The 14574-nt window shown below is 38.6% G+C and overlaps 1 protein-coding gene across 2 annotated transcripts in view; it reads left to right on the top strand.

The window, feature by feature from the left end:
- Window positions 1-14574, top strand: part of LOC108899518 (inactive phospholipase C-like protein 2) — a 37599-nt gene that overhangs the window by 3000 nt on the left and 20025 nt on the right. The window lies entirely within an intron of this gene.

Genomic DNA, 14574 nt, shown 5'->3' with positions numbered 1-14574 from the left:
ACTTCACTGATATAAAACCATATTACACAACACAATTAATAACACGGAGACAGTGAACATATATTACTTTTACATTGGACTCGTGAAAATTGTAAGTAGTATTTGGATAGAGAAAGTGAAAATATAATGTTGTAATCTCACAATGTCGGAAAAACTCAGAATTTCCGATCTGAGAGCCATCAAGCAAATCAAATATTCAGCAAGCTGTGCCCTTGTCTGCATGCCAGTATTTTCGTGAAGGCAGTTGTTTTTGCCTCTGACAGCTATGACTGATCGAATATTGCTCTGAGATGGTGGGTTGTTGTGAAGGGTTGGACCAGTGTTAACAAGGCAGCATGTTTCACTCTGTCAGTCAGAGTCCTCAGTTCTTGTTATACAGCTTCTCAAGTGACGGGAGGATGTGGTTGGGACAACACCAACCGCATTCTCATAGTAACAGCTGTAATACTCTGTGCTTAACAGCACTTCTAGAAAGGTTTCAGTTGAATGTATTTGGCGGTGTGCGTGTTTATGCATATATGTGGTGAGAGGGCACATAAGCTAATGGCACACCTAAACTGGCATCGTGAGACCTTTCTTACAAAATTGCATGTGCACTGCATGAAAAAAGAGAAACCCACAGTTGTTGCTTCACAAAGTAACACCTTTGCAGAGCTTTTAATTTAGTCGTTGCTAAACGCTGAACTTGAATTGACACCCAACCCAAAATCTACATTTACCCTCCCACTCATCTTCGCAATGAGGGCACATTTTCAAGCACCAGTATATCCAACTGTCAAATCATGTACTCACTGTTGTTTTTGTATAAATACTGCCAAATACATTGCCTCCATGTCACCCCCAATGAAACACAGGCGCTGTCTTTTGGGCATGCTGAGCATATGAATTACTATACAATGGAAAAGAGTATTATGCTGCCGCAGTGGTTAGAGAATTATTTATGGATGTTATGATTCTTTGGAAACCATTTTAACTGACATTGTTTCAGGCAAACCACAACATATGACCACATCCTCTCCATGAAGGATGAAACTACCAGCGTTTGACAGCCACCTACACAGGGTTTGATAGTTGAGAGATTTTAGGTGGAGTAGCACTTTAAAATGACCTCTTTTATTACCAGAAATTGTTTTAGTGGAACACTTACATGTGGGGAGGTGAACACTGTTGTTTGCTAGCTTGAAGATTGTTTGTAGCAAGAGAATAATGCTGCTTGAAATCGGTGCCGGGTGGCAGGCTTATACCCACAGTCTACAACTGCTGAATCAGATTACGTACTCCATAAATGTATATTACCTTTGTTCTAATATCAACACACGAAACTTACAGATTTGTGCCGCCTTGCCAGATGTATGAACACTTGAAGTGTAGTTTAAATTATAACTTTTCATGGTCTTATGAGTTAGTTTAACTGCAGCATTGTATGTTTAGGTTACATAGCAACTGTGTGGTACTGAAGTACTTAGTATAAGTAATGGCTTAGGTGTTTATTAGTCCATTTTAAACCAAGTCTTCACCAGTAAATTGTGACCATGTTGCATGTGGGTGGCCAGTGGCAGGAGAATTAATGAACCCATAGCTATGCTTTTCTTCCCACCTCACTTCTCACCTCAGATTGTCTTGAATAAGGAGGGTGTTTCCACTGCCTTGTAAATAACACTTATTTCACAGCTCTGGTAGGAGAAGAAAACAGTCTTCACTTGTGATATAACCCCATTGAAAGGGAAAACAATATGCCATTAATTATGGTGGACCAGCAGTGCTGTGAGTCCAAACAAGTTTCTCCATGGGCATCATGGTATTGTGTCATATTATTCAGTCAGACAAGGTATCAGTACAGTCTGCATTAGTCTGACTTGGACAGATTCTCCTTTGAATTCACATGATTTAAAGGTGAACTCTTGCACTAGTGATGAAGAGAGAAACTTCAAATTCAGCATCTTTTATTTGTATTTACTATAAATTGTAGTTGTTGGTTGTGTCAGTAGTGTTGTTATATACTCTTATCATCATCATCTTCCCTTTAATGTGCTTTCCTACTCTTCCTGTTCAGCTTTTGCTTTTTGTGCTAAAGGGCGACCATAAAAACAGTGTCAGATGACAGACAGTGGATCTTTGCCCTCTACATCGTGCATACTTATATTTACATTTGACAGTGATGGGTTTAGATCAGATTTCTCATAGCTTTAAGAATTGGCTGAGGTAAATCACTGTTAAGTTGTGCCTTCACTTATATGTGCACTTACCGAGCACTTTATTAGGAACACCATACTTGTATGGTGTTCCTAATAAAGTGTATGGTGTGTATGGTTTCCCTTTGCTCTCAAAACAGCTTCACTTCTTTGTCGCATGGATTCCACAAGATGTTGGAAATACTCCTTTGAGATTGTGGTCCATGTTGACATGATTGCATCACATCATTTCTGCAGATGTGTCAGCTGCACATTCATGCTGCAAATCTCCTTTTCTGCCGCATCCCAAAGGTCTCGTATTAGATTCAGATCTGGTGACTGGGAAGGCTACTGAGGTACTCTGAGCTCATTGTCATGTTCATGAAACCAGTTTGAAACGACTTTTGCTTTGCGACATGGTGCATTATCATGCTGGAAGTAGCCATTAGGGGATGGTAAATTGTGGCTGTAAAGGGATGCACATAGTCAGCTACAATACTCAGACTGTGGGATTCAAACAATGATTAATTGGCATTAAGAGGTCCACACTGTGCCAAGAAAACATTCCCAGCACCATTACACCACCACCACCAGCCTGGACTGATGACACAAGGCTGGTCGGTTGTTGTTGATGCCAAATTCTGACCCAGCCATCTGCGTGCCTCAGCAGAAATTCAGATTCATCAGACCAGGCTACATTTTACCAGTTTTCAACTGTCCAGTTTTGGTGAGCCTGTGCCCACTGCAGCCTCAGATTTCTGCTCTCGGCTGACAGGAGTGGAACCCAATGTGGTCTTCTGGTGTTGTAGCCCATCTGCCTCAAGGTTTGATGTGTTTTGTGTTCAGGGATGCTTTTCTGCTCACCACAGTTGTTGTGAGTTACTGTAGCCTTCCTGTCAGCTCCAACCACTCTGGTCATTCGCCTCTGACTGCTCTCATCAACAAGGCGTTGACTCACAGGATGTTTTTGGCACCATTCTGAGTAAAAACTCTAGAGACTGTTGTACATGAAAACCCCAGGAGTTTCAGAAACACTCAAACCAGCCCATCTGGCACCAACAGTCCTGCCATGGTCAGAGTCACTCAGACCATCTTGCTTGCTTGTTTGCTTGCTTGGTGTTTAATGTGATCATTAATTGAAGCTCCTGATCTGTAGCTTCATGATTTTTGACTAGATAATAGCATGAATAAGCATAGCATATTGTGTTCCTAATAAAATGCTCAGTGAGTGTTTATTAATATGCAAGTGTTTTAGGAGTGCTTTCCTTAAGCCAGAGTGTTGCTGTAATAAAATATTATACTGTCACTTTAAGTAAAAGGGCACTGCTGTATCTGCACTGTATATCAAATATTTTATGCTCTGCATGGTTAATGCTAATGTCTTCACAAGTGTTTCCATTCTGCAGTCTAATTGAATGTGGTAGATGATTACTGTTGCATATGCTACAATACATTTGTTCATGTGAGTGCCTTCTCGAGAATGTGTAAATTTACAGACATTGCTCGTCCTATTTAGTATGACCAAGGAGCGAACTGAAGCAAGGAAAATGAATTGGGGGAAACATCATTTTTCTTTAAATGACTGTTGATGTGGCCTTAGGCGAGAAAGCTAACTTTGTAATATTCACACTGAACATCCATGCTCACTAAATTCCCCTTGATTAAAAAAAAAAAAAAAGATAGAAGAAATGTCAGCTGCACAGTGTGTTTTACTGAGGTGGGTGGTATATCATTTTCCATTAACAATGTGGTGATGCAAATGTTGTGGATATTGCAGAACATTGTCAAATTAATTATTCATGATATACTTCGAGAAACCACTGCTTAAGTGTTATGACTGACTTCCCCACCATCATTTAGCCTAAATCTACCAAGAACAGATTGTTGTTTAACCCAAACTGAACTTGTGTTTTTACTTCACAGAGGGGCTTGCTGAATAATATGTTTGAGCAATGTAGCTTGCATGCTTGTGTGAAATCCAGTTGCCCAAACCAATGCCACAGGCAGTTGATGGGGCAATTTATTAAAGATCTTTTGACAGCCACCCTTGATACAGGGTTCTGCTGCTGTCTGGCATTCACTTTTCATGGCTGTGTGTGTTCAAGGCGACTCACAGCAGCTCTCAGTCACTTAGTTGAATCATTGCCTATTCATTCATCAGCTCAGGTGTCACTGATTTACACAAGTGCTGCCTGCCTCACCCAGTTATTTCAAGGGTAGCTCAAATGACTTGGCAGTGATTACTGTTCTGCCACTTTAATGGCAGAAGTGGCTCTACGCCCTTGTGATAAGTTGCATTAATATTTTACAGTAATAATCTACGAAGCACAGAAAGGAGGATATATATTTAAACATTAAACATGGAGTTTAATTATAAATAATTATGTTTCCACACAACTGTCATATATTTAAAAAACTGAACCGAGGCTGTGACTCAGATGTCAATAAGACATTTAATAATCTCTCTCTTGAGACCCAAGGCTGACTGTCACTCCTAAAATGTATGTTTAGGGATTTAACAGGGTTTAGCTGTTCTAAAGCGTGGATGCATAATTAATATAACCGAGACCATAAAGTGTCATTTGATATTGCCTACTTCAGTGGTAACTGCTGTAGACTAGAGCTGCAGCACTCAATTGTTTGAGGCATTTTTCAAGCAAAAATTCACTTGGCCGATGCTTTTATCCAAAGGAACTTTTAAATGAGGAACAACAGTAAAGCTTCAGTTCAGTAGGAGACCTTGAAGTAAGAATCAAGTACTAAATCTCTGCACCGGAAGAGCATAGTAGGTGCTAGTTAGGCATGTTAGGGTGTTAGACGAGGTGCTTTTAGGAGGGATGAGCCTTCAAGAAATTCTGCTCTGGTAGAAGGTTTGACAAATTGCTGCGTTTCCTTGTCTTAACATAGTAATAAGCTGTATATCCTTTGTTTTAGACTGTTGGGTGGCCAAAATAAGATGTGTGGTGACATTAGTAATCATTCTAGGACTTGTGATGGGTGTTTTTCATTGTTTTCATATTTTTAGATCACATTTTTTATCAATTCAATGAAAAAAAAAACAAAAACGTCTGATTATTCAGTTGGGAAAATAATTGCTAGTTGCAGCCGTACTACAGACAGGCTCTTGACGAGTGCTAAAATCTGAATGGTTTGGATAACAACCGTCATTTCTCGCACACTAAATATTCAAATATTTAATAAGACTATCCATGTAATTGTCAACCATGAGAAAATTTTAGTGTTTATATTTTTTCTAACACTGTTTACAGTGAATCCTCTCTCATTGTAATTTGATCACATTGACAAACTTGTTCTTGTTGACTTAATGAACCGGAAAGCTCTGTTTGAGGAAATCACAAATTGAAATCCTGCCAAAGTCTACTTTTGTTTGCAAGGAACGTGTTAACACGTAACAGCTATTCTATAGGCACTTTACATCTGTAGTTGGAACCATATAATCAGCGGTTGACACACTGAACAAAGCTGATGATGACGTATTTCAATGTTAATCCTTGCAGAAACATTCTGTGTTGATTTGATTTGAATTAAATTGACCAGGTATTTGTTATTCTCTGAGCCTTAACACTGTTTTGCATTGCTGTTCAGCCTTTGGAGGCTTCATAGATGAATCAGTTAAGCTGTTGTTGCAGTAATGACAATGTTGGCTGTGGAAATCTTATGAAATTGGCAGCTAATAGACTGTTAATTTAACTCGGAGTGCAGGCAAAGTGTTTGAAGCCTGCCAGTGTTCTGAAACTGTCTCATCATGGAGGCCTTATCAGATGCGGAGTTGTGCTGATGCCGCGCTCTCTCTTTTTTTAATTTGAACTGTGACATGACAGTTTTGCTTGATCGTTCTCTGGCTGAGGTCTGATCAGAATCAGAATGAGATCATTTTCAGCAATTGCGGTGTTTTGACCTGACTTGAATAATGCTTTGAAGTCTGACCTGACTGAAAAAGTGTACTGTGCACTGTTATGTTACACTGATTATCAATAAATGGGCTCAGCATTTTCTAGTTATGTTTGTGAAAGCTCAATTTGATCAAGATAATGTTTTCATTTCCGTTTTAATGTGCTTACACAGTTTAAAGGTCTAAAAGGGAAAAATTTGCAAACATTGTATCTTCAGGAAAATGTCAGTCTTAACTATTTTCAGCTCAGGTCTCTGTATATGGTCTTCATGTACTTTTAAAAATGTGAAAGCAAGCGGTTTAAGGCATTTTCCCCTTGTTTCAGTACTTTTACATTAGTAATCAGTATTAACCATACTGGCATTCTCAGGTGTAGCAGTTTGATATCTCTGGGTTTTACTTGCTCAACATGAAACTACAGGGGGGAACTACAACACATAAAAAGCTGTTTCGTACCTTGATTCTGTGTTTTGAAAGTGCAAGGCTCACCCACACTCTAATAAGAGTCCCCACATTAGTTCCACACTGACAACACTAAAGTAGTATTTGTCACACGTTGAGGTTTATTTGTAGTGGTTGAACCCAGAAGGGGAACAGGGAGGTTCTGACATCCAGGCTTAACACTTAAAGGTTGACTGCAAAACTGAATTGCAATTACATGCTTGCTAACTTTCTGTTAGGTTGGTCTTTTCTTCCTCTCAGTGATATAGCAGATGAATTCTGGCAGTCAATTCCCAAAAAGTATTTGTTTTGACTTCTTTAAGATTTTCACAGAAAGAAACCCACAGAACCCAAAAACTGTGAACCACAGACGTAAGAATTTTGTTATGATACAGTTATATGGAGAAATGAATAAAAGGTAAATTATACTGTCAGGGTTTTCCCTACCAATATAAGGCTTAGGTGCAGCACCCAAGCCATTCTGGGCACCACCTAAGTTGAATGAAGTCATTGTGGAGAGCATCAAAACTAACTAAATGACTTTTCCCTGATCCCATGGGTTGGTTCCCTGTGAGCTTCTTTAGCAAGTTTTGTCTTGAAGTGTTTTGGGTGTTGTTTATATATTATCTGCTCTAGCTTTTCCAAATTCTTGTACACAGACACGGTAATAATAATGGTTCAAAAACATACATTTTCCTGTCTTAACCCCACCAAGTATGTGCACCTAAATTTTCCACAAACATAGTGAAAACATTGACTGTTTAAAGGGTTTAAAAACCCATTTGCCTCCACTGTGATCATCTCCAATATCACATTGGCTTTGCTTTCGCAGTGTGGGCCAGTGGTTCATAATCCCAGACTGGTCCTGGGGAAGATTATATGTGGGTGTTTGCATCGTAGGCATGATTGGGAAATGGTGTGCTGGCTGTGAAATGAGAAATACTACAGGTGATGATTCAGAATGCCATTTTGCTTGGCTTGCTGGTTGACATTTCTCTCAAGGCACTATGAGATATTTAATTCACACTAGCCATAAAAATGTTAGGGGAACCAGTTATAGAAGGTTATATGGTCATAGTTAAGGCTGGCTTGCAGGATAAAATAAACTAGCGGCACACAGCGATAAAGGAGGAGATCAATTATTTTTCTTTTCATACAGCTAATATCTGCAGGTGGGAGATCAGAGATTGCATTCACAGGCTAATATTTCATCAGTAGCTTATTGGAAACCACCAGTCATTCTTTCCAGAGGCTATGGGCTAATTACTCTTACTATGGACTCTTGTTTTTCCCTCCTCTACACACAGTATTTAGAAGAAACCTAACAGATTAGCCTTTTTTGTGAAAACTTCACATCAAACGAATTCATGAAATGAGAAGGACGGCTTTGTTGTCAGAGAATATATTCAGTGTGCTCCTATAGGCATGGAGCATAGTGTGCACCTTAATAAAGCATCATAACTGTGTAAAGGTACTTATTAATTTTACTGAATTAACAAATGAATTTATTGCAGCTGTGCTAAATGGCTCAATCAATATTTAAGGACATGAGAGGCTTTCTCTCAAAGCCTAGAGCCAAGAAACTAAGAGCCGATGATGTAGAAACTGGAACTGCTCCATAAAGAACAGTTTGGAGAAAAATAGCGGTGAACAATTAACTCAGAACACCTAAGGCGATTTCTTTATTCTCTGGTTAATAATATATTTTTCTTTTTTCAGAACTGCCACAGAGAGGCACGTTTGAGTATAAATTTCGAGGGCATATTTTCTGGTGTCAGCAAGTCTTTGGTTCCTAGCCTTGGGAAGACTTTTCTGATGTACATTTCAAAGTTTCCTGGTCTCTTTTAACTGCTCATGCTAATTTTGTTGCCTGCTCTTGTCACTTGTGTATATCCACCCATCACTGTTATGCAATAGTTCTTAAGAGGTCAGACAATCCAGTGACTGAAGAGTGCTTTTCATTTGGCTCAGCAAGTTACATTACATCAGCCAAAAACCCTCAGGTTTAGTATACCAGATGATAATGAACAAAGGAATAAAAAAGGTCAAAAATAAAATGATAAAAGACCAGGTAACAAACTAAAACAATATAAAATCACAAAGTGAGCTGTGTGCATCTTATCATTCCCGGTCCCTTTTTTAGTTTCTGCATGTGTTGAGCTCTAGTGACTGATAACTTTTTGTCACAACCACAATGTTCCAGAAATAGACATGCTACTCTCATCTATGTTTGCTCAGGAAATGGTAGAGCTTCAAAAGTTTACTCCCAGGGCAGTCACCTTCTTCACACTTCATTTGACCAACATCTGATATCATATGGTACAGAACAGCAGCAGCAGCAGCTGGGCCTTCACCAGGTTTAAACTCCTGTGGGATTTGACTGCAGTGCAACTGGAGAACAAAAAGTCTCCATACACTGTTGTAATCAAACAACAAGCTCTTTACCACAAGATTGTTTATCTGTTATAAAATGTTGAACACATAGAGCAGCTGTAATGTCTTATTGTCTTGATAAGAAAAAATAATATATTCACAATTAGGTGATCAAATTAAAAAACACATAACAGTGCATTTAACAAACAAATCTAAAGTGTAAATATACTTTCAGTGTAGATTAAAAACTATTTTTTTCCTCCTCCAGCCTAAAACACATCAGACTGTGCAGATGAATGGGATGTAATGGTGTTTTTCTTGGCCTTGACAGCTTCATTATATTGTATTTTGTGGTATTTATTGTGGTTGCATGAATTAGTGGTCTTAAAATGGTTGCAGTGTATGCAAAGTGAATGTCATCACCTTTTTTGAAGAGATTACACAACAGACTTTACCAGCGCGACATTCTCATCAGAGCTGCCTTTCGATACATTTTATTTCCTCTTCCTTGCTGTCACCACTGAGGTTTCCTTGTGACTCATCTTGTTCTAGTTTTTTGTTGTTCCTCCAAAGCTTTTTCTGTCACTGTGTTACTCCCATTTCTCTTTCACACATTTAGATTTGTTTTCATCTCAGCCTCCTCTGCCTGTTGAACTTATCAGGTGGCGTTAACACAGTTTAACATTTAATGATGCAGCTTGGAAAGAAATTCACAGTGTTTGGTTTAATGCAAGAGATCTCCCCACTAATTATTATGTAACAGAAATCTTGAATTATACAACAAATTGGATTGCACATTGGTAGGTATAGTATATCATTCAAAATGAATACAGTAAATCATACATCCATAATACTCAGTCTAATTTAGAGAACATGGGATTTAAGCATAATATAGTCAAAGTGATTTAGCCTTGCCATAATGCTCCTTTATGTCTGCATAGTTTTATGGATGGAACAATACTGGATATGTTGTAGTGCTTTCCCCAATCCCTTTTGGGCCTTCAAAGCTTCAGTGAGAATTATCCGTGAATATTCAACGCTTCCACCATAACTTTAGAGCCACAATCAGACTTCAGTGTTAAAGTTTGTCAGCCATAACAGAAAAAAAAAAAAAAAAAATCATTTTAGCAGTTTCAAGATGCCTCAGATGTTACTCACAGTTTTCAGGTGATTTGCCAAACTTGCCAAATGTTTTTGCCAGTTTTCCTTGGAATATCTGACATATCTAGCAGTTGACTTTTTGGGGATCATCTTCTCAAATTTGGAAATTATTCCAGAGGCTTGACTTTTTCCACATCTTGCCAGTGTTGTTGTAACTTGTAAAGCCTGTCATGTGGTCAGCGTTGTTGTGTTCCTGTCCCAGTGCCAGTGCTGGTAACGTGACTGCGTCATGTGATGCTCAAAACTGTCACTGTCTATGAATAAATGTTCTTGTCTGGAATAAATAATAATAATCAGTCAGTGGGACATCATACAGCCTTGCATTAGCCCACTTTATACTTTACACTTTATACTCCATGATACCACCCTCACTGTGTAAATGCACCTCCACCATTTAAAATGAATGACAAGAGCTGCAGTTATTCACACAGAGCAAATTTTAAATCACATCTCAACAGAGAGAAACTTAATTATGGAGATTAAAATCATGATACATTTATAATTTATTCTGAAGTAATTTTGCTAATTGATGTCTAAGAGGCAACCAGCTTAGAATGTATTTTTGGGTTGGACTATTGAGTCCAAAAAAAGTCTGTGTCCCACCCCAGCTGTGAGATATGTAAGAGCTTCTTAGGTAACCATTCTTTTGTCTCAGCTTGCTTGGTAGGTGGTGGAGGAGACTTTATTGCAGTCATGGCTCTAATCCAGAGTTAGAAAATGATTCAGCATCTTTTTCTTTTTTTCCCCATTCAAACCTTTATTTGTACTTGAGAGGTTTGCTGAGTTTGTCCTTATTTACAACTTTGTCGAGTGAGCAAACATTGCCAAAGATAACCACACTTTAAAAACAAACAGATATAAGTGCAATTAATCAAAATAATAATTAATTAAAAGGGAATTAAAAACAGCTGCATGGGTGAAATGTTTGTTGACCAAAGGATATCAGAGATTGACTGCATCCACATGAATGAGAGATTGTTTCCACTTACCAGAAGAAAGTTTGCAGCACATCAAAATGAATCTTGTGGGTTTATAGTGTTTATATTGCATGCAGTGATGAATAAGACCAACTGACCATTAAATAAGTCAGCTCATAAACATCACTAGTGTCTGACTGTACAATGAAAACCACAGAGATGTATTTTAGGCTAACAAAAAGTCCACGTTTGCACCAGTTGGGTTGCAGTGTTACATTTATATTAAGATTAAATTCCTCTCTATTGAATTAACATTATTGTGAGCTGAAACCAGTCCCTGGTCCAGAGCTGGAAGTCCATTTGTGCTGCAGTGTGATTCAGGTGATTCACATTGCTTGTTGCCGGGGATGTAGGTAGAACAGTAGAGCAGAGAGTAATGGGTCCCCTGTGATGTCCTCAGTTGTACAGACAGTTCATAACTGCTCACTGAGCCAGAAAAAAATGCAGGATTCAGCCCATTAGGGGATTCAGATTCCTATGGGATCTGTGAGCAGTTGGATATACTCTGTCTTACTTAGTCACTCACTCTCTCTCCATCTTGCTTTCTCATCGTCTCTTCCTGTGTTTGCTTCTCCCTCTGACTCATTCTCTGTCTCCTTCACTCTCACACACACTCTAAAACACACCAAACATATTGAAACAGTATGTAAAGGCATAAAAGTAATTTCCCTTATCAAGGTGAGCCTACCGGGATTAGCCTTGTTATTATGAAACATCATGGAAACTAATATCCTTTTTTATATTCCACTGATTTGCTTTCAAAAAGTTCTAGGGCATTTCTTCTCTGAACAGAACTAAAAAGGAAAACGAACTTGGATGGTGATGGATAATGTGCACCGTTAAGCAACAGCTATGCATAATATTTTCTCAACAATGAAACACAGACTTTGACCTTTTATTTTCCCTGACATTGTACAAAAGAAATACTGTCTCACAGATTTCAAAGAAGTGATGGTATGGCAGTGTGTTTTGTTTACCTTCCCCCTGAAAAAGCACTGTTCTCTTTAGTGACAGTTAGGATTGTGAATAAGCTTGTTGATCAATACCAGTGAGTCAGGATGTAGTTGCTCGTGCTGTAATTTCTGGCTTATGAAATGTACTTTCCATCTCATGCTTTATAAGAAACATACTGCCCTGCGGACAAATTATGCAGGTAAACTGTTGACCCTGTGTGACCAGTAAAGGTCCATAAATCCTTTAATCTGTCCTATTTTGTGCTCAAACACAGCAACCCTGATCTTTGTGGGAGAGATCAAGGTCTTAATTGAGGCTGTGTGTGTTGACATTACTTGAACATCTCAGGTATTTCCATTTTATGACTTGTTTTGATGATGTACTTTGGCCTGGCCAACATAAAAACTTGATCATGGTTCACTTTGTGTTTAATATTGGACACCAAGAAACAAAGATCAACAGAGATGATAGGTGATATTTAAGTCTAGGAGAATATGTACCCTGTAAAACAGCAAGTATCTGATATAACTATAAATAGAGAATCTGATAATGGCCTTCTCGTCTTTTAAGTACCATTTAAGGACTAATAAAACTGTACTTATTGCAAAAGTAAACACCCTAGGCCACCTGACTTCCATCAGAGGCAGAAAAGGGACTGTTACATAAGAATTAGTCCCCTCAGGAAATAATAACATATGCTAAAACAGAGGTGTGTGTGTGCGCAGTATTGTTTACTAGTTTTGGTAGAGGAAGCAGAGGGAAATCCTGAGGTGAATGCCCAGCATTGCAGCTCTGGCCATACAGCAGGAACCCAACACATACCATACCAGCAGGCTGTGACCGTAACACAAGGTTAACATGAAGACAAGTCTACATTCTTTCCCAGATCATAAGGATTATCTGCAGTCATGCATTTAGGTTTTAAGCTCTCCTTTTATATAATGATTCCCGTTAAGCTGCAGAAAGTGTAAAAGAATGTGATTATTATGTTTCCATTTTACTTGACATGGCCCGTCCATGGTTCACAGGGAGGTGTAAAATTCCTCCAATCAGAGTAAACATTTCACAGTCCGTGCTTTTTGCAATACTCCAACACACAGATGGGATTTATAATGATTAATTAATTTTGAAAAAACATTTCATAATATTATTTGGCTGGGTTTAATTTCTGAATTTAAAACTGACAGGCCTCCCTGGATCTGTTTGATAAGATGTTTATTATTGTTCTTGATTTGTATTTGAGATGTTTCTCATGTTGGGGAGGACTTTGTTTGAGTCTCTTTGGCTTCCATCCTCCTCTGTACATATCCATTTAGTTTTATTATTGTATGTCATCTACTGTGACGTCTTAATTGTGCAAATAAACAAAGAGTCTGACTGAGCCTATGCCGTCAGCAGCAGGCTCCACTGTGGTCAGTAACCACTGCTTTTGCTCCGTCTTGTCCCATTGCAAACAAATATGACGTAGAACAGCGCAGCCAATCCCTGTGTGCCGTGGTAATCTGTTAGGCCTTAGAGGAGACAGTAAGCAGACAGACATAGGGAGAGGAGTGAGTGATTATCATGAAACAGCTTCAAAAATTACAAACAAGCTGATCCTGATAAAAATGACACTGTCACTGTCATCTATCTCAATTGGTGTAGTCAAATTTATTTTTATAAATACTGTCAGCAGAGAGGGCTGGTCTTCATCACTGAATAGGTGAAGTAAAAGGCAGAAGATGTAAATGTCAGAGAGGATGTGTGAAAGCTCCTATATGCATGTACAGACATGTAGACACTAACACATGGAAAACCAAACTCATGCAATCATTTTCCCTAACACACTGATGTTTATGAGTACTTTTTTTTTTCATTCCATTTTCCAGAATGCGAGGTATTCACATTTGACTTGGATTACATAAGAGGCTGTGAAGCCTTTAAGCATTTCATTAAACCCCAAAGGAAAATAAAGATCAAGGCTTCCTACTGGAGTGCAGCATAAGGAATTCTTTACTTGGCAGCACCATATTGTTGACAAAATGATACATTCTTTTTGATTAAGTGGTACCATTAAGCTGCCACATGATGATTAACAAGGGTTTGGGTTTGGCTGGTTCAAAATTTGTGAAATGAGTTTTGAATAATCCAAAATATAAAATGGTGTCCTTGTGTGGAGGGAACCTGCCGCAGTGGAAAGAGCAGGGTTCATTGAAAATGTCAGAAATATGGCTGCTGTAGTTGACTGGATTTGTGTAGGCGATACTTCCTGAGGGAGATTCCCTGTTGTATTTCCATAATATACAGTGACAGGTACCTTAAGTCACCCAACAAAGTTGCTGCCGTGATTCTGCTCAGAGGGAACAAGGGGACTGGGAAGGAAAGACTTAACATGCAAACCGTGTATCAAAGCAGGCAGCATGTTGCGTTCAGTTGTATTGTTCTGGAGGGTAGGCATTTACCTGAATTTGGTCTTTCTGTGGTGACAACTTCAAGACAGAATGTTTAATCCTGAATTCTGTTGTGAAAGACATTTGTCAGAGTTAAAATACCAAAAAAGGAAGGAAATACTTGACTATTTGATTACATTTACTTTAATTTAATT

Source organism: Lates calcarifer, linkage group LG15 (genome assembly GCF_001640805.2).
Source record: "Lates calcarifer isolate ASB-BC8 linkage group LG15, TLL_Latcal_v3, whole genome shotgun sequence".
Classification (NCBI taxonomy): Eukaryota; Metazoa; Chordata; class Actinopteri; family Centropomidae; genus Lates; species Lates calcarifer.
This window is presented reverse-complemented; position numbering and strand designations above follow the sequence as displayed.